The following is a 25164-nucleotide window of genomic DNA, read 5'->3' as shown; positions in this document are numbered from 1 at the left end:
GAGATTTCACAACACCGCTCCCGGGTGGGCTCGAACCACCAACCTTTCGGTTAACAGCCGAACGCGCTAACCATTGCTTCACGGAAGCCCAAAAATTAAATGTTCGTCAGGTATTGTGGAAAAACTTTGACTTTTTACGTCACATCTGAGACCTCACAACACCGCTCACGGATGGGCTCGAACCCCAACCTTTCGGTTAACAGCCGAACGCGCTAACCATTGCGCCACGGAAGCCCAAAAATTAAATGGTCGTCGGGTATTGTGGAAACACTTTGGCTTTTTGCGTTACATGTGAGAGCTCACAACACCGCTCCCGGGTGGGCTCGAACCACCAACCTTTCGGTTAACAGCCGAACGCGCTAACCATTGCACCACGGAAACCCAAAGATTAAATGTTCGTCAGGTATTGTGGAAAAACTTTGGATTTTTACGTTACATGTGAGATTTCACAACACCGCTCCCGGGTGGGCTCGAACCACCAACCTTTCGGTTAACAGCCGAACGCTCTAACCATTGCGCCACGGAAGCCCAAAAATTAAATGTTCGTCAGTTATTTTTAAAAAACTCTGAATTTTACGTTACATCTAAGACCTCACAACACCGCTCCCGGATGGGCTCGAACCACCAACCTTTCGGTTAACAGCCGATCGCGCTAACCATTGCGCCACGGAAGCCCAAAAATGAAATGTTCGTCAGGTATTGTGGAAAAACTTTGGATTTTTAGGTTACATGTGAGATTTCACAACACCGCTCCCGGGTGGGCTCGAACCACCAACCTTTCGGTTAACAGCCGAACGCGCTAACCATTGCGCCACGGAAACCCAAAGATTAAATGTTCGTCAGGTATTGTGGAAAAACTTTGGATTTTTACGTTACATGTGAGATCTCACAACACCGCTCCCGGGTGGGCTCGAACCACCAACCTTTCGGTTAACAGCCGAACGCGCTAACCATTGCGCCACGGAAGCCCAAAAATTAAATGTTCGTCAGTTATTTTTAAAAAACTCTGAATTTTACGTTACATCTAAGACCTCACAACACCGCTCCCGGATGGGCTCGAACCACCAACCTTTCGGTTAACAGCCGAACGCGCTAACCATTGCTTCACGGAAGCCCAAAAATTAAATGTTCGTCAGGTATTATGGAAAAACTTTGACTTTTTACGTCACATCTGAGGCCTCACAACACCGCTCACGGATGGGCTCGAACCACCAACCTTTCGGTTAACAGCCGAACGCGCTAACCATTGCGCCACGGAAGCCCAAAAATTGAATGGTCGTCGGGTATTGTGGAAACACTTTGGCATTTTACGTTACATGTGAGAGCTCACAACACCGCTCCCGGGTGGGCTCGAACCACCAACCTTTCGGTTAACAGCCGAACGCGCTAACCATTGCGCCACGGAAACCCAAAGATTAAATGTTCGTCAGGCATTGTGGAAAAACTTTGGATTTTTACGTCACATCTGAGACCTCACAACACCGCTCACGGATGGGCTCGAACCACCAACCTTTCGGTTAACAGCCGAACGCTCTAACCATTGCGCCACGGAAGCCCAAAAATTAAATGGTCGTCGGGTATTGTGGAAACACTTTGGCTTTTTACGTTACATGTGAGAGCTCACAACACCGCTCCCGGGTGGGCTCGAACCACCAACCTTTCGGTTAACAGCCGAACGCGCTAACCATTGCGCCACAGAAGCCCAAAGATTAAATGTTCGTCAGGTATTTTTAAAAAACTCTGAATTTTACGTTACATCTAAGACCTCACAACACCGCTCCCGGATGGGCTCGAACCACCAACCTTTCGGTTAACAGCCGATCGCGCTAACCATTGCGCCACGGAAGCCCAAAAATGAAATGTTCGTCAGGTATTGTGGAAAAACTTTGGATTTTTAGGTTACATGTGAGATTTCACAACACCGCTCCCGGGTGGGCTCGAACCACCAACCTTTCGGTTAACAGCCGAACGCGCTAACCATTGCGCCACGGAAACCCAAAGATTAAATGTTCGTCAGGTATTGTGGAAAAACTTTGGATTTTTACGTTACATGTGAGATCTCACAACACCGCTCCCGGGTGGGCTCGAACCACCAACCTTTCGGTTAACAGCCGAACGCGCTAACCATTGCGCCACGGAAGCCCAAAAATTAAATGTTCGTCAGTTATTTTTAAAAAACTCTGAATTTTACGTTACATCTAAGACCTCACAACACCGCTCCCGGATGGGCTCGAACCACCAACCTTTCGGTTAACAGCCGAACGCGCTAACCATTGCTTCACGGAAGCCCAAAAATTAAATGTTCGTCAGGTATTATGGAAAAACTTTGACTTTTTACGTCACATCTGAGGCCTCACAACACCGCTCACGGATGGGCTCGAACCACCAACCTTTCGGTTAACAGCCGAACGCGCTAACCATTGCGCCACGGAAGCCCAAAAATTGAATGGTCGTCGGGTATTGTGGAAACACTTTGGCATTTTACGTTACATGTGAGAGCTCACAACACCGCTCCCGGGTGGGCTCGAACCACCAACCTTTCGGTTAACAGCCGAACGCGCTAACCATTGCGCCACGGAAACCCAAAGATTAAATGTTCGTCAGGCATTGTGGAAAAACTTTGAATTTTACGTTACATCTAAGACCTCACAACACCGCTCCCGGATGGGCTCGAACCACCAACCTTTCGGTTAACAGCCGAACGCTCTAACCATTGCGCCACGGAAGCCCAAAAATTAAATGGTCGTCGGGTATTGTGGAAACACTTTGGCTTTTTACGTTACATGTGAGAGCTCACAACACCGCTCCCGGGTGGGCTCGAACCACCAACCTTTCGGTTAACAGCCGAACGCGCTAACCATTGCGCCACAGAAGCCCAAAGATTAAATGTTCGTCAGGTATTTTTAAAAAACTCTGAATTTTACGTTACATCTAAGACCTCACAACACCGCTCCCGGATGGGCTCGAACCACCAACCTTTCGGTTAACAGCCGATCGCGCTAACCATTGCGCCACGGAAGCCCAAAAATGAAATGTTCGTCAGGTATTGTGGAAAAACTTTGGATTTTTAGGTTACATGTGAGATTTCACAACACCGCTCCCGGGTGGGCTCGAACCACCAACCTTTCGGTTAACAGCCGAACGCGCTAACCATTGCGCCACGGAAACCCAAAGATTAAATGTTCGTCAGGTATTGTGGAAAAACTTTGGATTTTTACGTTACATGTGAGATCTCACAACACCGCTCCCGGGTGGGCTCGAACCACCAACCTTTCGGTTAACAGCCGAACGCGCTAACCATTGCGCCACGGAAGCCCAAAAATTAAATGTTCGTCAGTTATTTTTAAAAAACTCTGAATTTTACGTTACATCTAAGACCTCACAACACCGCTCCCGGATGGGCTCGAACCACCAACCTTTCGGTTAACAGCCGAACGCGCTAACCATTGCTTCACGGAAGCCCAAAAATTAAATGTTCGTCAGGTATTATGGAAAAACTTTGACTTTTTACGTCACATCTGAGGCCTCACAACACCGCTCACGGATGGGCTCGAACCACCAACCTTTCGGTTAGCAGCCGAACGCGCTAACCATTGCGCCACGGAAGCCCAAAAATTGAATGGTCGTCGGGTATTGTGGAAACACTTTGGCATTTTACGTTACATGTGAGAGCTCACAACACCGCTCCCGGGTGGGCTCGAACCACCAACCTTTCGGTTAACAGCCGAACGCGCTAACCATTGCGCCACGGAAACCCAAAGATTAAATGTTCGTCAGGCATTGTGGAAAAACTTTGAATTTTACGTTACATCTAAGACCTCACAACACCGCTCCCGGATGGGCTCGAACCACCAACCTTTCGGTTAACAGCCGAACGCTCTAACCATTGCGCCACGGAAGCCCAAAAATTAAATGGTCGTCGGGTATTGTGGAAACACTTTGGCTTTTTACGTTACATGTGAGAGCTCACAACACCGCTCCCGGGTGGGCTCGAACCACCAACCTTTCGGTTAACAGCCGAACGCGCTAACCATTGCGCCACAGAAGCCCAAAGATTAAATGTTCGTCAGGTATTTTTAAAAAACTCTGAATTTTACGTTACATCTAAGACCTCAACACCGCTCCCGGATGGGCTCGAACCACCAACCTTTCGGTTAACAGCCGACGGCGCTAACCATTGCGCCACAGAAGCCCAAAGATTAAATGTTCGTCAGGTATTGTGGAAAAACTTTGACTTTTTACGTCACATCTGAGACTTCACAACACCGCTCCCGGATGGGCTCGAACCACAAACCTTTTGAATAACAGCTGAACGCTCTAACCATTGCGCCACGGAAGCCCAAAAATTAAATGTTCGTCAGTTATTTTTAAAAAACTCTGAATTTTACGTTACATCTAAGACCTCACAACACCGCTCCCGGATGGGCTCGAACCACCAACCTTTCGGTTAACAGCCGAACGCGCTAACCATTGCGCCACGGAAGCCCAAAAATTAAATGTTCGTCAGGTATTGTGGAAAAACTTTGGATTTTTAGGTTACATGTGAGATTTCACAACACCGCTCCCGGGTGGGCTCGAACCACCAACCTTTCGGTTAACAGCCGAACGCGCGAACCATTGCTTCACGGAAGCCCAAAAATTAAATGTTCGTCAGTTATTGTGGAAAAACTTTGACTTTTCACGTCAAATCTGAGACCTCAAAACACCGCTCACGGATGGGCTCGAACCACCAACCTTTCGGTTAACAGCCGAACGCGCTAACCATTGCGCCACGGAAGCCCAAAAATTAAATGGTCGTCGGGTATTGTGGAAACACTTTGGCTTTTTACGTTACATGTGAGAGCTCACAACACCGCTCCCGGGTGGGCTCGAACCACCAACCTTTCGGTTAACAGCCGAACGCTCTAACCATTGCGCCACGGAAGCCCAAAAATTAAATGTTCGTCAGTTATTTTTAAAAAACTCTGAATTTTACGTTACATCTAAGACCTCACAACACCGCTCCCGGATGGTCTCGAACCACCAACCTTTCGGTTAACAGCCGATCGCGCTAACCATTGCGCCACGGAAGCCCAAATATGAAATGTTCGTCAGGTATTGTGGAAAAACTTTGGATTTTTAGGTTACATGTGAGATTTCACAACACCGCTCCCGGGTGGGCTCGAACCACCAACCTTTCGGTTAACAGCCGAACGCGCTAACCATTGCGCCACGGAAACCCAAAGATTAAATGTTCGTCAGGTATTGTGGAAAAACTTTGGATTTTTACGTTACATGTGAGATCTCACAACACCGCTCCCGGGTGGGCTCGAACCACCAACCTTTCGGTTAACAGCCGAACGCGCTAACCATTGCGCCACGGAAGCCCAAAAATTAAATGTTCGTCAGTTATTTTTCAAAAACTCTGAATTTTACGTTACATCTAAGACCTCACAACACCGCTCCCGGATGGTCTCGAACCACCAACCTTTCGGTTAACAGCCGATCGCGCTAACCATTGCGCCACGGAAGCCCAAATATGAAATGTTCGTCAGGTATTGTGGAAAAACTTTGGATTTTTAGGTTACATGTGAGATTTCACAACACCGCTCCCGGGTGGGCTCGAACCACCAACCTTTCGGTTAACAGCCGAACGCGCTAACCATTGCGCCACGGAAACCCAAAGATTAAATGTTCGTCAGGCATTGTGGAAAAACTTTGGATTTTTACGTCACATCTGAGACCTCACAACACCGCTCACGGATGGGCTCGAACCACCAACCTTTCGGTTAACAGCCGAACGCTCTAACCATTGCGCCACGGAAGCCCAAAAATTAAATGGTCGTCGGGTATTGTGGAAACACTTTGGCTTTTTACGTTACATGTGAGAGCTCACAACACCGCTCCCGGGTGGGCTCGAACCACCAACCTTTCGGTTAACAGCCGAACGCGCTAACCATTGCGCCACAGAAGCCCAAAGATTAAATGTTCGTCAGGTATTTTTAAAAAACTCTGAATTTTACGTTACATCTAAGACCTCACAACACCGCTCCCGGATGGGCTCGAACCACCAACCTTTCGGTTAACAGCCGATCGCGCTAACCATTGCGCCACGGAAGCCCAAAAATGAAATGTTCGTCAGGTATTGTGGAAAAACTTTGGATTTTTAGGTTACATGTGAGATTTCACAACACCGCTCCCGGGTGGGCTCGAACCACCAACCTTTCGGTTAACAGCCGAACGCGCTAACCATTGCGCCACGGAAACCCAAAGATTAAATGTTCGTCAGGTATTGTGGAAAAACTTTGGATTTTTACGTTACATGTGAGATCTCACAACACCGCTCCCGGGTGGGCTCGAACCACCAACCTTTCGGTTAACAGCCGAACGCGCTAACCATTGCGCCACGGAAGCCCAAAAATTAAATGTTCGTCAGTTATTTTTAAAAAACTCTGAATTTTACGTTACATCTAAGACCTCACAACACCGCTCCCGGATGGGCTCGAACCACCAACCTTTCGGTTAACAGCCGAACGCGCTAACCATTGCTTCACGGAAGCCCAAAAATTAAATGTTCGTCAGGTATTATGGAAAAACTTTGACTTTTTACGTCACATCTGAGGCCTCACAACACCGCTCACGGATGGGCTCGAACCACCAACCTTTCGGTTAACAGCCGAACGCGCTAACCATTGCTCCACGGAAGCCCAAAAATTGAATGGTCGTCGGGTATTGTGGAAACACTTTGGCATTTTACGTTACATGTGAGAGCTCACAACACCGCTCCCGGGTGGGCTCGAACCACCAACCTTTCGGTTAACAGCCGAACGCGCTAACCATTGCGCCACGGAAACCCAAAGATTAAATGTTCGTCAGGCATTGTGGAAAAACTTTGAATTTTACGTTACATCTAAGACCTCACAACACCGCTCCCGGATGGGCTCGAACCACCAACCTTTCGGTTAACAGCCGAACGCTCTAACCATTGCGCCACGGAAGCCCAAAAATTAAATGGTCGTCGGGTATTGTGGAAACACTTTGGCTTTTTACGTTACATGTGAGAGCTCACAACACCGCTCCCGGGTGGGCTCGAACCACCAACCTTTCGGTTAACAGCCGAACGCGCTAACCATTGCGCCACAGAAGCCCAAAGATTAAATGTTCGTCAGGTATTTTTAAAAAACTCTGAATTTTACGTTACATCTAAGACCTCACAACACCGCTCCCGGATGGGCTCGAACCACCAACCTTTCGGTTAACAGCCGATCGCGCTAACCATTGCGCCACGGAAGCCCAAAAATGAAATGTTCGTCAGGTATTGTGGAAAAACTTTGGATTTTTAGGTTACATGTGAGATTTCACAACACCGCTCCCGGGTGGGCTCGAACCACCAACCTTTCGGTTAACAGCCGAACGCGCTAACCATTGCGCCACGGAAACCCAAAAATTAAATGTTCGTCAGGTATTATGGAAAAACTTTGACTTTTTACGTCACATCTGAGGCCTCACAACACCGCTCACGGATGGGCTCGAACCACCAACCTTTCGGTTAACAGCCGAACGCGCTAACCATTGCGCCACGGAAGCCCAAAAATTGAATGGTCGTCGGGTATTGTGGAAACACTTTGGCATTTTACGTTACATGTGAGAGCTCACAACACCGCTCCCGGGTGGGCTCGAACCACCAACCTTTCGGTTAACAGCCGAACGCGCTAACCATTGCGCCACGGAAACCCAAAGATTAAATGTTCGTCAGGCATTGTGGAAAAACTTTGAATTTTACGTTACATCTAAGACCTCACAACACCGCTCCCGGATGGGCTCGAACCACCAACCTTTCGGTTAACAGCCGAACGCTCTAACCATTGCGCCACGGAAGCCCAAAAATTAAATGGTCGTCGGGTATTGTGGAAACACTTTGGCTTTTTACGTTACATGTGAGAGCTCACAACACCGCTCCCGGGTGGGCTCGAACCACCAACCTTTCGGTTAACAGCCGAACGCGCTAACCATTGCGCCACAGAAGCCCAAAGATTAAATGTTCGTCAGGTATTTTTAAAAAACTCTGAATTTTACGTTACATCTAAGACCTCACAACACCGCTCCCGGATGGGCTCGAACCACCAACCTTTCGGTTAACAGCCGACGGCGCTAACCATTGCGCCACAGAAGCCCAAAGATTAAATGTTCGTCAGGTATTGTGGAAAAACTTTGACTTTTTACGTCACATCTGAGACTTCACAACACCGCTCCCGGATGGGCTCGAACCACAAACCTTTTGAATAACAGCTGAACGCTCTAACCATTGCGCCACGGAAGCCCAAAAATTAAATGTTCGTCAGTTATTTTTAAAAAACTCTGAATTTTACGTTACATCTAAGACCTCACAACACCGCTCCCGGATGGGCTCGAACCACCAACCTTTCGGTTAACAGCCGAACGCGCTAACCATTGCGCCACGGAAGCCCAAAAATTAAATGTTCGTCAGGTATTGTGGAAAAACTTTGGATTTTTAGGTTACATGTGAGATTTCACAACACCGCTCCCGGGTGGGCTCGAACCACCAACCTTTCGGTTAACAGCCGAACGCGCGAACCATTGCTTCACGGAAGCCCAAAAATTAAATGTTCGTCAGTTATTGTGGAAAAACTTTGACTTTTCACGTCAAATCTGAGACCTCAAAACACCGCTCACGGATGGGCTCGAACCACCAACCTTTCGGTTAACAGCCGAACGCGCTAACCATTGCGCCACGGAAGCCCAAAAATTAAATGGTCGTCGGGTATTGTGGAAACACTTTGGCTTTTTACGTTACATGTGAGAGCTCACAACACCGCTCCCGGGTGGGCTCGAACCACCAACCTTTCGGTTAACAGCCGAACGCTCTAACCATTGCGCCACGGAAGCCCAAAAATTAAATGTTCGTCAGTTATTTTTAAAAAACTCTGAATTTTACGTTACATCTAAGACCTCACAACACCGCTCCCGGATGGTCTCGAACCACCAACCTTTCGGTTAACAGCCGATCGCGCTAACCATTGCGCCACGGAAGCCCAAATATGAAATGTTCGTCAGGTATTGTGGAAAAACTTTGGATTTTTAGGTTACATGTGAGATTTCACAACACCGCTCCCGGGTGGGCTCGAACCACCAACCTTTCGGTTAACAGCCGAACGCGCTAACCATTGCGCCACGGAAACCCAAAGATTAAATGTTCGTCAGGTATTGTGGAAAAACTTTGGATTTTTACGTTACATGTGAGATCTCACAACACCGCTCCCGGGTGGGCTCGAACCACCAACCTTTCGGTTAACAGCCGAACGCGCTAACCATTGCGCCACGGAAGCCCAAAAATTAAATGTTCGTCAGTTATTTTTCAAAAACTCTGAATTTTACGTTACATCTAAGACCTCACAACACCGCTCCCGGATGGGCTCGAACCACCAACCTTTCGGTTAACAGCCGAACGCGCTAACCATTGCTTCACGGAAGCCCAAAAATTAAATGTTCGTCAGGTATTGTGGAAAAACTTTGACTTTTTACGTCACATCTGAGACCTCACAACACCGCTCACGGATGGGCTCGAACCACCAACCTTTCGGTTAACAGCCGAACGCGCTAACCATTGCGCCACGGAAGCCCAAAAATTAAATGGTCGTCGGGTATTGTGGAAACACTTTGACTTTTTACGTTACATGTGAGAGCTCACAACACCGCTCCCGGGTGGGCTCGAACCACCAACCTTTCGGTTAACAGCCGACGGCGTTAACCATTGCGCCACGGAAGCCCAAAGATTAAATGTTCGTCAGGTATTGTGGAAAAACTTTGACTTTTTACGTCACATCTGAGACTTCACAACACCGCTCCCGGATTGGCTCGAACCACAAACCTTTTGAATAACAGCTGAACGCTCTAACCATTGCGCCACGGAAGCCCAAAAATTAAATGTTCGTCAGTTATTTTTAAAAAACTCTGAATTTTACGTTACATCTAAGACCTCACAACACAGCTCCCAGATGGGCTCGAACCACCAACCTTTCGGTTAACAGCCGACGGCGTTAACCATTGCGCAACGGAAGCCCAAAAATTAAATGGTCGTCGGCTATTGTGGAAACACTTTGGCTTTTTACGTTACATGTGAGAGCTCACAACACCGATCCCGGGTGGGCTCGAACCACCAACCTTTCAGTTAACAGCCGAACGCGCTAACCATTGCGCCACGGAAGCCCAAAGATTAAATGTTCGTCAGGTATTTTTAAAAAACTCTGAATTTTACGTTACATCTAAGACCTCACATTACCGCTCCCGGATGGGCTCGAACCACCAACCTTTCGGTTAACAGCCGACGGCGTTAACCATTGCGCAACGGAAGCCCAAAGATTAAATGTTCGTCAGGTATTGTGGAAAAACTTTGACTTTTTACGTCACATCTGAGACTTCACAACACCGCTCCCGGATGGGCTCGAACCACAAACCTTTTGAATAACATCTGAACGCTATAACCATTGCGCCACGGAAGCCCAAAGATTAAATGTTCGTAAGGAATTTTTAAAAAACTCTGAATTTTACGATACATCTAAGACCTCACATTACCGCTCCCGGATGGGCTCGAACCTCAAACCTTTTGAATAACAGCTGAACGCTCTAAACATTGCGCCACGGAAGCCCAAAAATTTAATATTCGTCAGTTATTTTTAAAAAACTCTGAATTTTACGTTACATCTAAGACCTCACAACACCGCTCCCGGATGGGCTCAAACCACCAACCTTTCGGTTAACAGCCGACGGCGTTAACCATTGCGCAACGGAAGCCCAAAGATTAAATGTTCGTCAGGTATTGTGGAAAAACTTTGGATTTTTACGTTACATGTGAGATCTCACAACACCGCTCCCGGGTGGGCTCGAACCACCAACCTTTCGGTTAACAGCCGAACGCGCTAACCATTGCGCCACGGAAGCCCAAAGATTAAATGTTCGTCAGGTATTGTGGAAAAACTTTGACTTTTTACGTCACATCTGAGACTTCACAACACCGCTCCCGGATGGGCTCGAACCACAAACCTTTTGAATAACATCTGAACGCTATAACCATTGCGCCACGGAAGACCAAAAATTAAATGTTCGTCAGTTATTTTTAAAAAACTCTGAATTTTACGTTACATCTAAGACCTCACAACACAGCTCCCGGATGGGCTCGAACCACCAACCTTTCGGTTAACAGCCGACGGCGTTAACCATTGCGCAACGGAAGCCCAAAAATTAAATGGTCGTCGGCTATTGTGGAAACACTTTGGCTTTTTACGTTACATGTGAGAGCTCACAACACCGATCCCGGGTGGGCTCGAACCACCAACCTTTCGGTTAACAGCCGAACGCGCTAACCATTGCGCCACGGAAGCCCAAAGATTAAATGTTCGTCAGGTATTTTTAAAAAACTCTGAATTTTACGTTACATCTAAGACCTCACATTACCGCTCCCGGATGGGCTCGAACCACCAACCTTTCGGTTAACAGCCGAACGCGCTAACCATTGCGCCACGGAAGCCCAAAAATTAAATGTTCGTCAGTTATTTTTAAAAAACTCTGAATTTTACGTTACATCTAAGACCTCACAACACCGCTCCCGGATGGGCTCAAACCACCAACCTTTCGGTTAACAGCCGACGGCGTTAACCATTGCGCAACGGAAGCCCAAAGATTAAATGTTCGTCAGGTATTGTGGAAAAACTTTGACTTTTTACGTCACATCTGAGACTTCACAACACCGCTCCCGGATGGGCTCGAACCACAAACCTTTTGAATAACAGCTGAACGCTCTAACCATTGCGCCACGGAAGCCCAAAAATTAAATGTTCGTCAGTTATTATTAAAAAACTCTGAATTTTACGTTACATCTAAGACCTCACAACACAGCTCCCGGATGGGCTCGAACCACCAACCTTTCGGTTAACAGCCGACGGCGTTAACCATTGCGCAACGGAAGCCCAAAAATTAAATGGTCGTCGGCTATTGTGGAAACACTTTGGCTTTTTACGTTACATGTGAGAGCTCACAACACCGATCCCGGGTGGGTTCGAACCACCAACCTTTCGGTTAACAGCCGAACGCGCTAACCATTGCGCCACGGAAGCCCAAAGATTAAATGTTCGTCAGGTATTTTTAAAAAACTCTGAATTTTACGTTACATCTAAGACCTCACATTACCGCTCCCGGATGGGCTCGAACCACCAACCTTTCGGTTAACAGCCGAACGCGCTAACCATTGCGCCACGGAAGCCCAAAAATTAAATGTTCGTCAGTTATTTTTAAAAAACTCTGAATTTTACGTTACATCTAAGACCTCACAACACCGCTCCCGGATGGGCTCGAACCACCAACCTTTCGGTTAACAGCCGACGGCGTTAACCATTGCGCAACGGAAGCCCAACGATTAAATGTTCGTCAGGTATTGTGGAAAAACTTTGGATTTTTACGTTACATGTGAGATTTCACAACACCGCTCCCGGGTGGGCTCGAACCACCAACCTTTCGGTTTACAGCCGAACGCGCTAACCATTGCGCCACGGAAGCTCAGAAATGAAATGGTCGTCAGGTATTGTGGAAAAACTTTGACTTTTTACGTCACATCTGAGACCTCACAACACCGCTCCCGGATGGGCTCGAACCACCAACCTTTCGGTAACAGCCGACGGCGTTAACCATTGCGCAACGGAAGCCCAACGATTAAATGTTCGTCAGGTATTGTGGAAAAAGTTTGGATTTTTACGTTACATATGAGATTTCACAACACCGCTCCCGGGTGGGCTCGAACCACCAACCTTTCGGTTAACAGCCGAACGCGCTAACCATTGCGCCACGGAAGCCCAAAAATTAAATGTTCGTCAGTTATTGTGGAAAAATTTTGACTTTTTACGTCACATCTGAGACTTCACAACACCGCTCCCGGATGGGCTCGAACCACAAACCTTTTGAATAACAGCTGAACGCTCTAAACATTGCGCCACGGAAGCCCAAAAATTTAATATTCGTCAGTTATTTTTAAAAAACTCTGAATTTTACGTTACATCTAAGACCTCACAACACCGCTCCCGGATGGGCTCAAACCACCAACCTTTCGGTTAACAGCCGACGGCGTTAACCATTGCGCAACGGAAGCCCAAAGATTAAATGTTCGTCAGGTATTGTGGAAAAACTTTGGATTTTTACGTTACATGTGAGATCTCACAACACCGCTCCCGGGTGGGCTCGAACCACCAACCTTTCGGTTAACAGCCGAACGCGCTAACCATTGCGCCACGGAAGCCCAAAGATTAAATGTTCGTCAGGTATTGTGGAAAAACTTTGACTTTTTACGTCACATCTGAGACTTCACAACACCGCTCCCGGATGGGCTCGAACCACAAACCTTTTGAATAACATCTGAACGCTATAACCATTGCGCCACGGAAGACCAAAAATTAAATGTTCGTCAGTTATTTTTAAAAAACTCTGAATTTTACGTTACATCTAAGACCTCACAACACAGCTCCCGGATGGGCTCGAACCACCAACCTTTCGGTTAACAGCCGACGGCGTTAACCATTGCGCAACGGAAGCCCAAAAATTAAATGGTCGTCGGCTATTGTGGAAACACTTTGGCTTTTTACGTTACATGTGAGAGCTCACAACACCGATCCCGGGTGGGTTCGAACCACCAACCTTTCGGTTAACAGCCGAACGCGCTAACCATTGCGCCACGGAAGCCCAAAGATTAAATGTTCGTCAGGTATTTTTAAAAAACTCTGAATTTTACGTTACATCTAAGACCTCACATTACCGCTCCCGGATGGGCTCGAACCACCAACCTTTCGGTTAACAGCCGAACGCGCTAACCATTGCGCCACGGAAGCCCAAAAATTAAATGTTCGTCAGTTATTTTTAAAAAACTCTGAATTTTACGTTACATCTAAGACCTCACAACACCGCTCCCGGATGGGCTCGAACCACCAACCTTTCGGTTAACAGCCGACGGCGTTAACCATTGCGCAACGGAAGCCCAACGATTAAATGTTCGTCAGGTATTGTGGAAAAACTTTGGATTTTTACGTTACATGTGAGATTTCACAACACCGCTCCCGGGTGGGCTCGAACCACCAACCTTTCGGTTAACAGCCGAACGCGCTAACCATTGCGCCACGGAAGCTCAGAAATGAAATGTTCGTCAGGTATTGTGGAAAAACTTTGACTTTTTACGTCACATCTGAGACCTCACAACACCGCTCCCGGATGGGCTCGAACCACCAACCTTTCGGTTAACAGCCGAACGCGCTAACCATTGCGCCACGGAAGCTCAAAAATTAAATGGTCGTCAGGTATGTGGAAAAACTTTGACTTTTTACGTTACATTTGAGACTTCACAACACTGCTCCCGGGTGGGCTCGAACCCCCAACCTTAAGGTTAACATCCGAACACGCTAACCATGGAGCCAAGGAAGCTCAGAAATGAAATGGTCGTCAGGTATTGTGGAAAAACTTTGACTTTTTACGTCACATCTGAGACTTCACAACACCGCTCCCGGATGGGCTCGAACCACAAACCTTTTGAATAACAGCTGAACGCTCTAACCATTGCGCCAAGGAAGCCCAAAAATTAAATGTTCGTCAGTGATTTTTAAAAAACTCTGAATTTTACGTTACATCTAAGACCTCACAACACCGCTTCCGGATGGGCTCGAACCACCAACCTTTCGGTAACAGCCGACGGCGTTAACCATTGCGCAACGGAAGCCCAACGATTAAATGTTCGTCAGGTATTGTGGAAAAAGTTTGGATTTTTACGTTACATCTGAGACTTCACAACACCGCTCCCGGATGGGCTCGAACCACAAACCTTTTGAATAACATCTGAACGCTATAACCATTGCGCCACGGAAGACCAAAAATTAAATGTTCGTCAGTTATTTTTAAAAAACTCTGAATTTTACGTTATATCTAAGACCTCACAACACCGCTTCCGGATGGGCTCAAACCACCAACCTTTCGGTTAACAGCCGACGGCGTTAACCATTGCGCAACGGAAGCCCAAAGATTAAATGTTCGTCAGGTATTGTGGAAAAACTTTGGATTTTTACGTTACATGTGAGATCTCACAACACCGCTCCCGGGTGGGCTCGAACCACCAACCTTTCGGTTAACAGCCGAACGCGCTAACCATTGCGCCACGGAAGCCCAAAGATTAAATGTTCGTCAGGTATTGTGGAAAAACTTTGACTTTTTACGTCACATCTGAGACTTCACAACACCGCTCCCGGATGGGCTCGAACCACAAACCTTTTGAATAACATCTGAACGCTATAACCATTGCGCCACGGAAGACCAAAAATTAAATGTTCGTCAGTTATTTTTAAAAAACTCTGAATTTTACGTTATATCTAAGACCTCACAACACCGCTTCCGGATGGGCTCAAACCACCAACCTTTCGGTTAACAGCCGACGGCGTTAACCATTGCGCAACGGAAGCCCAAAGATTAAATGTTCGTCAGGTATTGTGGAAAAACTTTGACTTTTTACGTCACATCTGAGACTTCACAACACCGCTCCCGGATGGGCTCGAACCACAAACCTTTTGAATAACAGCTGAACGCTCTAAATATTGCGCCACGGAAGCCCAAAAATTTAATATTCGTCAGTTATTTTTAAAAAACTCTGAATTTTACGTTACATCTAAGACCTCACAACACCGCTCCCGGATGGGCTCAAACCACCAACCTTTCGGTTAACAGCCGACGGCGTTAACCATTGCGCAACGGAAGCCCAAAGATTAAATGTTCGTCAGGTATTGTGGAAAAACTTTGGATTTTTACGTTACATGTGAGATCTCACAACACCGCTCCCGGGTGGGCTCGAACCACCAACCTTTCGGTTAACAGCCGAACGCGCTAACCATTGCGCCACGGAAGCCCAAAGATTAAATGTTCGTCAGGTATTGTGGAAAAACTTTGACTTTTTACGTCACATCTGAGACTTCACAACACCGCTCCCGGATGGGCTCGAACCACAAACCTTTTGAATAACATCTGAACGCTATAACCATTGCGCCACGGAAGACCAAAAATTAAATGTTCGTCAGTTATTTTTAAAAAACTCTGAATTTTACGTTACATCTAAGACCTCACAACACAGCTCCCGGATGGGCTCGAACCACCAACCTTTCGGTTAACAGCCGACGGCGTTAACCATTGCGCAACGGAAGCCCAAAAATTAAATGGTCGTCGGCTATTGTGGAAACACTTTGGCTTTTTACGTTACATGTGAGAGCTCACAACACCGATCCCGGGTGGGTTCGAACCACCAACCTTTCGGTTAACAGCCGAACGCGCTAACCATTGCGCCACGGAAGCCCAAAGATTAAATGTTCGTCAGGTATTTTTAAAAAACTCTGAATTTTACGTTACATCTAAGACCTCACATTACCGCTCCCGGATGGGCTCGAACCACCAACCTTTCGGTTAACAGCCGAACGCGCTAACCATTGCGCCACGGAAGCCCAAAAATTTAATATTCGTCAGTTATTTTTAAAAAACTCTGAATTTTACGTTACATCTAAGACCTCACAACACCGCTCCCGGATGGGCTCAAACCACCAACCTTTCGGTTAACAGCCGACGGCGTTAACCATTGCGCAACGGAAGCCCAAAGATTAAATGTTCGTCAGGTATTGTGGAAAAACTTTGGATTTTTACGTTACATGTGAGATCTCACAACACCGCTCCCGGGTGGGCTCGAACCACCAACCTTTCGGTTAACAGCCGAACGCGCTAACCATTGCGCCACGGAAGCCCAAAGATTAAATGTTCGTCAGGTATTGTGGAAAAACTTTGACTTTTTACGTCACATCTGAGACTTCACAACACCGCTCCCGGATGGGCTCGAACCACAAACCTTTTGAATAACATCTGAACGCTATAACCATTGCGCCACGGAAGACCAAAAATTAAATGTTCGTCAGTTATTTTTAAAAAACTCTGAATTTTACGTTACATCTAAGACCTCACAACACAGCTCCCGGATGGGCTCGAACCACCAACCTTTCGGTTAACAGCCGACGGCGTTAACCATTGCGCAACGGAAGCCCAAAAATTAAATGGTCGTCGGCTATTGTGGAAACACTTTGGCTTTTTACGTTACATGTGAGAGCTCACAACACCGATCCCGGGTGGGTTCGAACCACCAACCTTTCGGTTAACAGCCGAACGCGCTAACCATTGCGCCACGGAAGCCCAAAGATTAAATGTTCGTCAGGTATTTTTAAAAAACTCTGAATTTTACGTTACATCTAAGACCTCACATTACCGCTCCCGGATGGGCTCGAACCACCAACCTTTCGGTTAACAGCCGAACGCGCTAACCATTGCGCCACGGAAGCCCAAAAATTAAATGTTCGTCAGTTATTTTTAAAAAACTTCTGAATTTTACGTTACATCTAAGACCTCACAACACCGCTCCCGGATGGGCTCGAACCACCAACCTTTCGGTTAACAGCCGACGGCGTTAACCATTGCGCAACGGAAGCCCAACGATTAAATGTTCGTCAGGTATTGTGGAAAAACTTTGGATTTTTACGTTACATGTGAGATTTCACAACACCGCTCCCGGGTGGGCTCGAACCACCAACCTTTCGGTTAACAGCCGAACGCGCTAACCATTGCGCCACGGAAGCTCAGAAATGAAATGGTCGTCAGGTATTGTGGAAAAACTTTGACTTTTTACGTCACATCTGAGACCTCACAACACCGCTCCCGGATGGGCTCGAACCACCAACCTTTCGGTTAACAGCCGAACGCGCTAACCATTGCGCCACGGAAGCTCAAAAATTAAATGGTCGTCAGGTATGTGGAAAAACTTTGACTTTTTACGTTACATTTGAGACTTCACAACACTGCTCTTGGGTGGGCTCGAACCACCAACCTTAAGGTTAACATCCGAACACGCTAACCATGGAGCCAAGGAAGCTCAGAAATGAAATGGTCGTCAGGTATTGTGGAAAAACTTTGACTTTTTACGTCACATCTGAGACTTCACAACACCGCTCCCGGATGGGCTCGAACCACAAACCTTTTGAATAACAGCTGAACGCTCTAACCATTGCGCCAAGGAAGCCCAAAAATTAAATGTTCGTCAGTTATTTTTAAAAAACTCTGAATTTTACGTTACATCTAAGACCTCACAACACCGCTTCCGGATGGGCTCGAACCACCAACCTTTCGGTAACAGCCGACGGCGTTAACCATTGCGCAACGGAAGCCCAACGATTAAATGTTCGTCAGGTATTGTGGAAAAAGTTTGGATTTTTACGTTACATATGAGATTTCACAACACCGCTCCCGGGTGGGCTCGAACCACCAACCTTTCGGTAACAGCCGACGGCGTTAACCATTGCGCAACGGAAGCCCAACGATTAAATGTTCGTCAGGTATTGTGGAAAAAGTTTGGATTTTTACGTTACATCTGAGACTTCACAACACCGCTCCCGGATGGGCTCGAACCACAAACCTTTTGAATAACATCTGAACGCTATAACCATTGCGCCACGGAAGACCAAAAATTAAATGTTCGTCAGTTATTTTTAAAAAACTCTGAATTTTACGTTATATCTAAGACCTCACAACACCGCTTCCGGATGGGCTCAAACCACCAACCTTTCGGTTAACAGCCGACGGCGTTAACCATTGCGCAACGGAAGCCCAAAGATTAAATGTTCATCAGGTATTGTGGAAAAACTTTGACTTTTTACGTCACATCTGAGACTTCACAACACCGCTCCCGGATGGGCTCGAACCACAAACCTTTTGAATAACAGCTGAACGCTCTAAACATTGCGCCACGGAAGCCCAAAAATTTAATATTCGTCAGTTATTTTTAAAAAACTCTGAATTTTACGTTACATCTAAGACCTCACAACACCGCTCCCGGATGGGCTCAAACCACCAACCTTTCGGTTAACAGCCGACGGCGTTAACCATTGCGCAACGGAAGCCCAAAGATTAAATGTTCGTCAGGTATTGTGGAAAAACTTTGGATTTTTACGTTACATGTGAGATCTCACAACACCGCTCCCGGGTGTAGTACAGTGCAATTAAAATAAAAAAGGTAAAAGATCGGACAAAATTAGAGACAAGCAACTCTCAACGGAAATGACATCTACCCATGGTGCTAATGAAGGGGAAAAAAGTTGCCTATTGTAGGGGGGGGGGTGGAACATCCCCAAAAATGGCCGCCATCTTGGAAAATTTGGTTTTTTGCAAGTTTCGGCAAAACCGTTAGATTTAGACACATAAAAGCGAAGAGCAATTTGATTCTACGTGGTATTACGCATTTAATAAAACAAACTACATCTAAATATTCAAATTAGATCAAAAGTTACATTCAAAACACCACATCATTAATTTCGGATCTCGTTATTTTCCCCGTATACATATTTGGGGAAAACATTTTACTTATTTTAAAAGTTCAGCCAGCAGCCTTTTGTGGGCGAAGTCATAAAACCAAATAAAACTATAAAGTTTTATCATAAGTGTATAAGAGATATTCCATAAGTATGTCACTTCCTATACTTCATAATACTAAAGTTTTACTGAGACTTAGTTCGAGAACGACACGAGAATTGATTACACGTGGTTATGCAGTGCATCTTCCTACTTAGTCTGTACTAAGCCTTTGACAGCTCCCCACCAGGCGTCACTTCACGAGAATCTATGATGTTGCACTTACGTCACTCCACAACTAGGTCTCAGTAACCAGTGCCACACTTATGGAACATATCTTATAAACTTATGGTTTTATTGTATGCCGATTGGTAAGAGAACTGGACTTTAACCGGGGGTGTCAACCCCCTTGGTCTAGCTTTGTACTTGCTATTAAAATGAAATTCAAAATAGAAAAGCTTTTATTTTGCCTGAATATAAACAGTGCAAAAAGGTTTGGTTTAGAAAAGTCGTACTTCTTTGTCGGTAGTGTTTTAGACAACGTAGAATATGGATGCGTGTGTTATTTGCGGAGATTCGTTAAATAAGCCAAATAATACAACTGTAACAGTTAAAGCTATAGGAATCAAAACGATCAAATCTGCTAGCTCAGCCAGAAACGATGGAAAATTGGAAGTTATATCGGAACTCTGTCGAGAATCTAGCTCCCTTGTAGTTCACAAATCCTGCCGTTTGAAGTACATTTCAAAACGTGATATTCAATATAGTAATGAAAGAAGAGATCAGTTGGAAAGGCAAGATGCAGGCCAATCCACAACTAGAAACGTTATTCCTAAATTCGATTTTAAGGAACACTGTTTGTTTTGTGCAAAATCGTGCCAATTAGTAAAAAAGAAAAGAAAAAATCTCCACGCGAGAGTAGTAAGCACAATAGAAATTAAAAACTCGATATTAAAGAAATGCCATGAACGCAATGATGGCATTGGTGGTGATGTACTTCGGCGAATAGGTGCGTGTAATGATTTAGTTGCAGAAGAAGCGCGATATCATACTAGTTGTCATGCCGCGTTTACAAAAATACCAAAATCACTTAAAAGTCATGCCGGTAGGCCTAAAGTTGAGCCATTAGAAGACTCTTTTGAAAAACTTTGCAACTTCCTATCTTCTAACGAAGAACAGTGCCAATATTCTATACCAGAAATACGTCAGAAATTGGAATCTTTTCTTCCTGAAGGTAATTTGAAAAATATTTCATTTTGAGTAAAACTTAAAGAATAGGGACTTTTAAGGCCTCATAAGCTGGACCGAGAAGCATTTGAAACGACGTTTAAAGGAGCATTTTGGGAAACGGGTCATAATTACCGAAATACCTGGAAGGTCTAGTGTTCTTTGTTTCCATGACAGCGCGCAGCATTTATTAAACAACGAATGGTACAATACTAGGAAAACTGATCCAGAAGAAGAAAAGATTAGACTTCTGAAGACTAGCGCGGCTATATTAGTTAAAGATATTAAACTAAGATACTTCGACTGTGATTCATACCCATCCATAAAAGATATAATTTCAGGGGGTGAGAAAGATATCCCCGAATCCCTAAAAGTATTTTTAGAAGCATTACTGGGCGGTAATAATCCTACTAAAGAAAAAAATGTAAAAATATTTGCTATAGCAACCGCGCTAATAGCCATAATTAGATCTCGATCTTACGTCGCACCAGTTTTAAGTAGCCTAGCTATACATTTACATCGAAAATATGGTTCTAAAGATTTAATTGATATTTTGTCAAAACTAGGATTTTGTAGCTCTTATAAAGAAGCTCTAAAATTTGAATCCTCTGTTGTTGTTAATTCAGATGTGCAATTTGAAAGTGACGGATTTATTCAATACGTTTTCGACAATGCGGATTTTAATGTAAAAACCTTAGACGGTCACGGTACATTTCACTCAATGGGTGGTATAGTTTGTGTAACGCCTGATAATTCCATGAAAACCTCGCAAAACGTACCTAGGCCTAAGAGCATTATTAGTGCAATTGATATTGGTAAATTTGGAAATATTGAAGTTAAATATTTTGAGAAAAAGAATGATAATGCTTTAGGCAATGTAAAACTTGAACAGTTAAACTATGGACTAGAAGGTTCAGATATGTTGAAGCGTATTTTAAATACTCTTTGGCTTAGCAATGGCTCTATATTCAATACCATGAATGTATCATGGAACGGTTACATGTCTGTTGCCGTTTCTCTTTCTAGTCATGTAAAGAGTAAAATTATTGCTCTTCCGTTTATAAACTTAGACCCTGGAAACTTAAGTACTATATATACTGCCCTACATTTTGCAAAAGCCCAGTGCGAAAAGCACAATCAACGACACTGTCTAGTTACGTTTGACCAGCCCCTTTTTCTGAAAGCGGTGCAGTTGGTCGAATCTGTTAGTTCTGAAGATCCAATTAGCAAAATATCCGTCCGATTAGGGGGATTTCATACCGAGATGTCTTATATCGGTTCGATTGGGTATATAATGTGTGGTAGTGGAATCGAAGAGCTTTGGGAAACGGTCTACGCTAAGAATTCTGTACCTCATATGATAAATGGCCATGCTTATTCACGCTCAATAAGGGCTCACCTTCTCACGCAACAGGCCTTGTCATCGTTCATTTTCAAGGAAATTAAACTAGATGAGCTAGATTTAAGTGAGCTAGAATTTATTTACAAAAACCCAACAGAAGAAAATCTAAAAAAAGAATTATTGGAAAAACTTCACGATGCTTTCATTGCAACCCTTGTTAAAATTGGGCAAAGAAGTCGTACTGCGAAGCTATGGACAATGTACTGGATGATGGTAGAGAATGCAAAATTGTTCATTCACGCCGAAAGATGTGGGTTATGGTCTCTCCACCTACACAGTCTCAGTAAAATGATTCCATTTTTCTTCGCGAGTGGACATTTGAATTATGCAAAATCGTCTCTACTGTATTTAAAACAAATGGCAAAACTTGAGAACATTATGAGCCCTGATGATCTACAGAAGTTCACTCACGAAGGCTTCCTTACGATTCGCCGAACTGATAAAAATTGGTCTGGAAATTGGACGGACATGGTAATCGAACAGAATCTAATGCGAGCTATGAAATCTACTGGTGGACTAACGCATGGTAGGGGACTTACTGACAGTTCTTTGGCCAAATGGATTGCTTCAATGCCCTTTTGCTCCGATATCAGTAACGCTATAGAAACTTTTGCTCATGTTCATTTTGTAAGCGGTGAGCAACACGTAGATCTAAGAGACTCTAGGCGGGCACGTGATGGTCAAGATTTAGACAAATTCTTAGACTGGTTCAACAACCATCCCCCATTTAGCACCGAAATTGATGAAAATCTTATTTCTTTATCGAGCGGAAGAGTAGGCGATGAAAATATTAACTGTGAAAGAGCTCAAGAAATAGGAGATACGTTAGTAACCAACACTGTAGGGAAGAAACTAAAAGATGATAAATTTAAACGTAATGACAAAGTGAAAACGCTCGCGCTTGTCAACAAAAAGAGCGTCCGAATTAACAACGAAGACAATCCAATAAATCCGATTCAATTATTTAACCGCATAATCTGCACTAACAAGACCTCTGAAGAGTTAGAACACTGTTTCCAGTATGAACTGGCTTCGTATCCGCCATCCTTGTTCGTTGATGGCCAACTTCGCAAAGGAACCAAATCAAATCTTCTGAAAGAACTTGATAAGGTTGAGAAACCCATGGATTCCTTACCAAAAGCAGACAAGATGATTTACGTGCTTGACGGAGGATTTTTACTACACAAAGTAGTTTGGCAACGGCCGTCTACTTACGGAGAAATTTTCGTACAGTATACGAAATTTTTACACTTTCATTATGGTTCGGACATAACTGTTGTATTTGATGGATACGATGAGTCAGTTCCTTCAACCAAAGTTCAAGAACATATTCGAAGAGCCAAATCTTCCGCAGATGTTGTTCTACAGGAAAACCTTGTCAACTCGCAGAGCCAATCAGAGTTTCTTGGAAACACTAACAACAAAAAACAGTTCATATCAAAGCTATCCAAGCATTTAATGAAAGCCTCTATCAAAGTTGTTCAAGCACAATCCGACGCTGATACCGTTATAGTATCAACCGCGCTTTCCCTCAAATCACCAAAAAATTCAGTTTGTGTTATTGCTGAAGATACAGATGTAGCAGTGTTACTGGTCTATCATGCGACTGAAAAAAACACATACATGATGCGTCCTGGAAAGTTAGCGAAGTCGGATAAAGTTACTGATGTCTATGAACTTAAAAATAAACTAGGAAAGACAGCGGCTATTTTGCCTTTCATTCATGCTCTATCCGGGTGTGATAGTACTTCAGCCTTCTACAAGAAAGGGAAGCTATCGTTTTTGAAACTATTCCAGGGAAATACTAACTTAGCCCAGGCCGCTCTTTTATTCAATGGCGAAAATTCAAATAAGAAAGATCTTGTGAACGCTGGTGAACAAATTGTCCTAAAACTGTATGGAGCCACACCCAAAATCAAAAGCCTAAACAGGCAAAGGTATCTTCTGTACAACAAAATTGTTTCTAAACAAATACTGAAAAGCAATTTTGAACTGGCAGCCCTTCCACCAACTAACAGCGCATTAGAACAGCACATATATCGTGTGTATCATCAAACCCAGGAATGGATCTATAGAAAGTTGAACGCGGACGAATGGGGATGGAAATTATGTAGTAATAGTTTGGTCCCGATTTATTGTGATCAACCCCCCGCTCCAGAAAGCATACTTAAGCTAATATTCTGTGGATGCAAATCCACTAACTGTACAAAAGCATGCTCCTGTAGAAAATATGGAATGTTATGTACTGCCATGTGCGGAGAGTGTAATGGAATATCATGTCTTAACTCCTGCCGCGAAGTTTATGATACTGATGACGAAGATATTGAATAATGTAAGCTAACTAATAACTTAATAAGCACAGAAAAGAAAAAAAAACATTATTAAATCATTGCGAACCAATTTTCTAAAACAAAATTGAAGTATTTTTGTCTTAATTCGGGGAAAATAACGAGATCCGAAATTAATGATGTGGTGTTTTGAATGTAACTTTTGATCTAATTTGAATATTTAGATGTAGTTTGTTTTATTAAATGCGTAATAACACGTAGAATCAAATTGCTCTTCGCTTTTATGTGTCTAAATCTAACGGTTTTGCCGAAACTTGCAAAAAACCAAATTTTCCAAGATGGCGGCTATTTTTGGAGATGTTCCACCCCCCCTACAATAGGCAACTTTTTTCCCCTTCATTAGCACCATGGGTAGATGTCATTTCCGTTGAGAGTTGCTTGTCTCTAATTTTGTCCGAGTCAAATTACATTTGCACTGTACTAGTGGGCTCGAACCACCAACCTTTTGGTTAACAGCCGAACGCGCTAACCATTGCGCCACGGAAGCCCAAAGATTAAATGTTCGTCAGGTATTGTGGAAAAACTTTGACTTTTTACGTCACATCTGAGACTTCACAACACCGCTCCCGGATGGGCTCGAACCACAAACCTTTTGAATAACATCTGAACGCTATAACCATTGCGCCACGGAAGACCAAAAATTAAATGTTCGTCAGTTATTTTTAAAAAACTCTGAATTTTACGTTATATCTAAGACCTCACAACACCGCTTCCGGATGGGCTCAAACCACCAACCTTTCGGTT

At 44.7% G+C, this 25164-nt stretch overlaps 16 non-coding genes across 16 annotated transcripts; all 16 read right to left on the bottom strand.

The window, feature by feature from the left end:
- Positions 1–895: 895 nt before the first annotated feature.
- Positions 896–968, bottom strand: TRNAN-GUU (transfer RNA asparagine (anticodon GUU)). Its single transcript has one exon. It is a non-coding gene; the product is annotated as a tRNA-Asn (tRNA).
- A 1101-nt stretch (positions 969–2069) lies between these two features.
- On the bottom strand, positions 2070–2142 carry TRNAN-GUU (transfer RNA asparagine (anticodon GUU)). The gene has a single exon. It is a non-coding gene; the product is annotated as a tRNA-Asn (tRNA).
- Positions 2143–3242: 1100 nt separating this feature from the next.
- TRNAN-GUU (transfer RNA asparagine (anticodon GUU)) lies at positions 3243–3315 on the bottom strand. The gene has a single exon. It is a non-coding gene; the product is annotated as a tRNA-Asn (tRNA).
- A 220-nt stretch (positions 3316–3535) lies between these two features.
- TRNAS-GCU (transfer RNA serine (anticodon GCU)) lies at positions 3536–3608 on the bottom strand. Its single transcript has one exon. It is a non-coding gene; the product is annotated as a tRNA-Ser (tRNA).
- A 1685-nt stretch (positions 3609–5293) lies between these two features.
- Positions 5294–5366, bottom strand: TRNAN-GUU (transfer RNA asparagine (anticodon GUU)). Its single transcript has one exon. It is a non-coding gene; the product is annotated as a tRNA-Asn (tRNA).
- A 954-nt stretch (positions 5367–6320) lies between these two features.
- TRNAN-GUU (transfer RNA asparagine (anticodon GUU)) lies at positions 6321–6393 on the bottom strand. The gene has a single exon. It is a non-coding gene; the product is annotated as a tRNA-Asn (tRNA).
- Positions 6394–9253: 2860 nt separating this feature from the next.
- On the bottom strand, positions 9254–9326 carry TRNAN-GUU (transfer RNA asparagine (anticodon GUU)). Its single transcript has one exon. It is a non-coding gene; the product is annotated as a tRNA-Asn (tRNA).
- Positions 9327–10865: 1539 nt separating this feature from the next.
- On the bottom strand, positions 10866–10938 carry TRNAN-GUU (transfer RNA asparagine (anticodon GUU)). The gene has a single exon. It is a non-coding gene; the product is annotated as a tRNA-Asn (tRNA).
- A 1538-nt stretch (positions 10939–12476) lies between these two features.
- On the bottom strand, positions 12477–12549 carry TRNAY-GUA (transfer RNA tyrosine (anticodon GUA)). The gene has a single exon. It is a non-coding gene; the product is annotated as a tRNA-Tyr (tRNA).
- A 220-nt stretch (positions 12550–12769) lies between these two features.
- On the bottom strand, positions 12770–12842 carry TRNAN-GUU (transfer RNA asparagine (anticodon GUU)). Its single transcript has one exon. It is a non-coding gene; the product is annotated as a tRNA-Asn (tRNA).
- A 367-nt stretch (positions 12843–13209) lies between these two features.
- On the bottom strand, positions 13210–13282 carry TRNAN-GUU (transfer RNA asparagine (anticodon GUU)). Its single transcript has one exon. It is a non-coding gene; the product is annotated as a tRNA-Asn (tRNA).
- An 806-nt stretch (positions 13283–14088) lies between these two features.
- TRNAN-GUU (transfer RNA asparagine (anticodon GUU)) lies at positions 14089–14161 on the bottom strand. The gene has a single exon. It is a non-coding gene; the product is annotated as a tRNA-Asn (tRNA).
- A 952-nt stretch (positions 14162–15113) lies between these two features.
- On the bottom strand, positions 15114–15186 carry TRNAN-GUU (transfer RNA asparagine (anticodon GUU)). The gene has a single exon. It is a non-coding gene; the product is annotated as a tRNA-Asn (tRNA).
- A 660-nt stretch (positions 15187–15846) lies between these two features.
- Positions 15847–15919, bottom strand: TRNAN-GUU (transfer RNA asparagine (anticodon GUU)). Its single transcript has one exon. It is a non-coding gene; the product is annotated as a tRNA-Asn (tRNA).
- An 806-nt stretch (positions 15920–16725) lies between these two features.
- Positions 16726–16798, bottom strand: TRNAN-GUU (transfer RNA asparagine (anticodon GUU)). Its single transcript has one exon. It is a non-coding gene; the product is annotated as a tRNA-Asn (tRNA).
- Positions 16799–17605: 807 nt separating this feature from the next.
- TRNAN-GUU (transfer RNA asparagine (anticodon GUU)) lies at positions 17606–17678 on the bottom strand. The gene has a single exon. It is a non-coding gene; the product is annotated as a tRNA-Asn (tRNA).
- Between the last annotated feature and the right edge of the window lie 7486 nt (positions 17679–25164).

Source organism: Phalangium opilio, unplaced genomic scaffold (assembly GCF_054372755.1).
Source record: "Phalangium opilio isolate 3A_F unplaced genomic scaffold, DU_Popi_V2 ptg000352l_1, whole genome shotgun sequence".
In the NCBI taxonomy this organism is placed as follows: domain Eukaryota; kingdom Metazoa; phylum Arthropoda; class Arachnida; order Opiliones; family Phalangiidae; genus Phalangium; species Phalangium opilio.
Note: the sequence above shows the minus strand (reverse complement) of the source record. Positions and strands in the feature narration are given on the sequence as shown.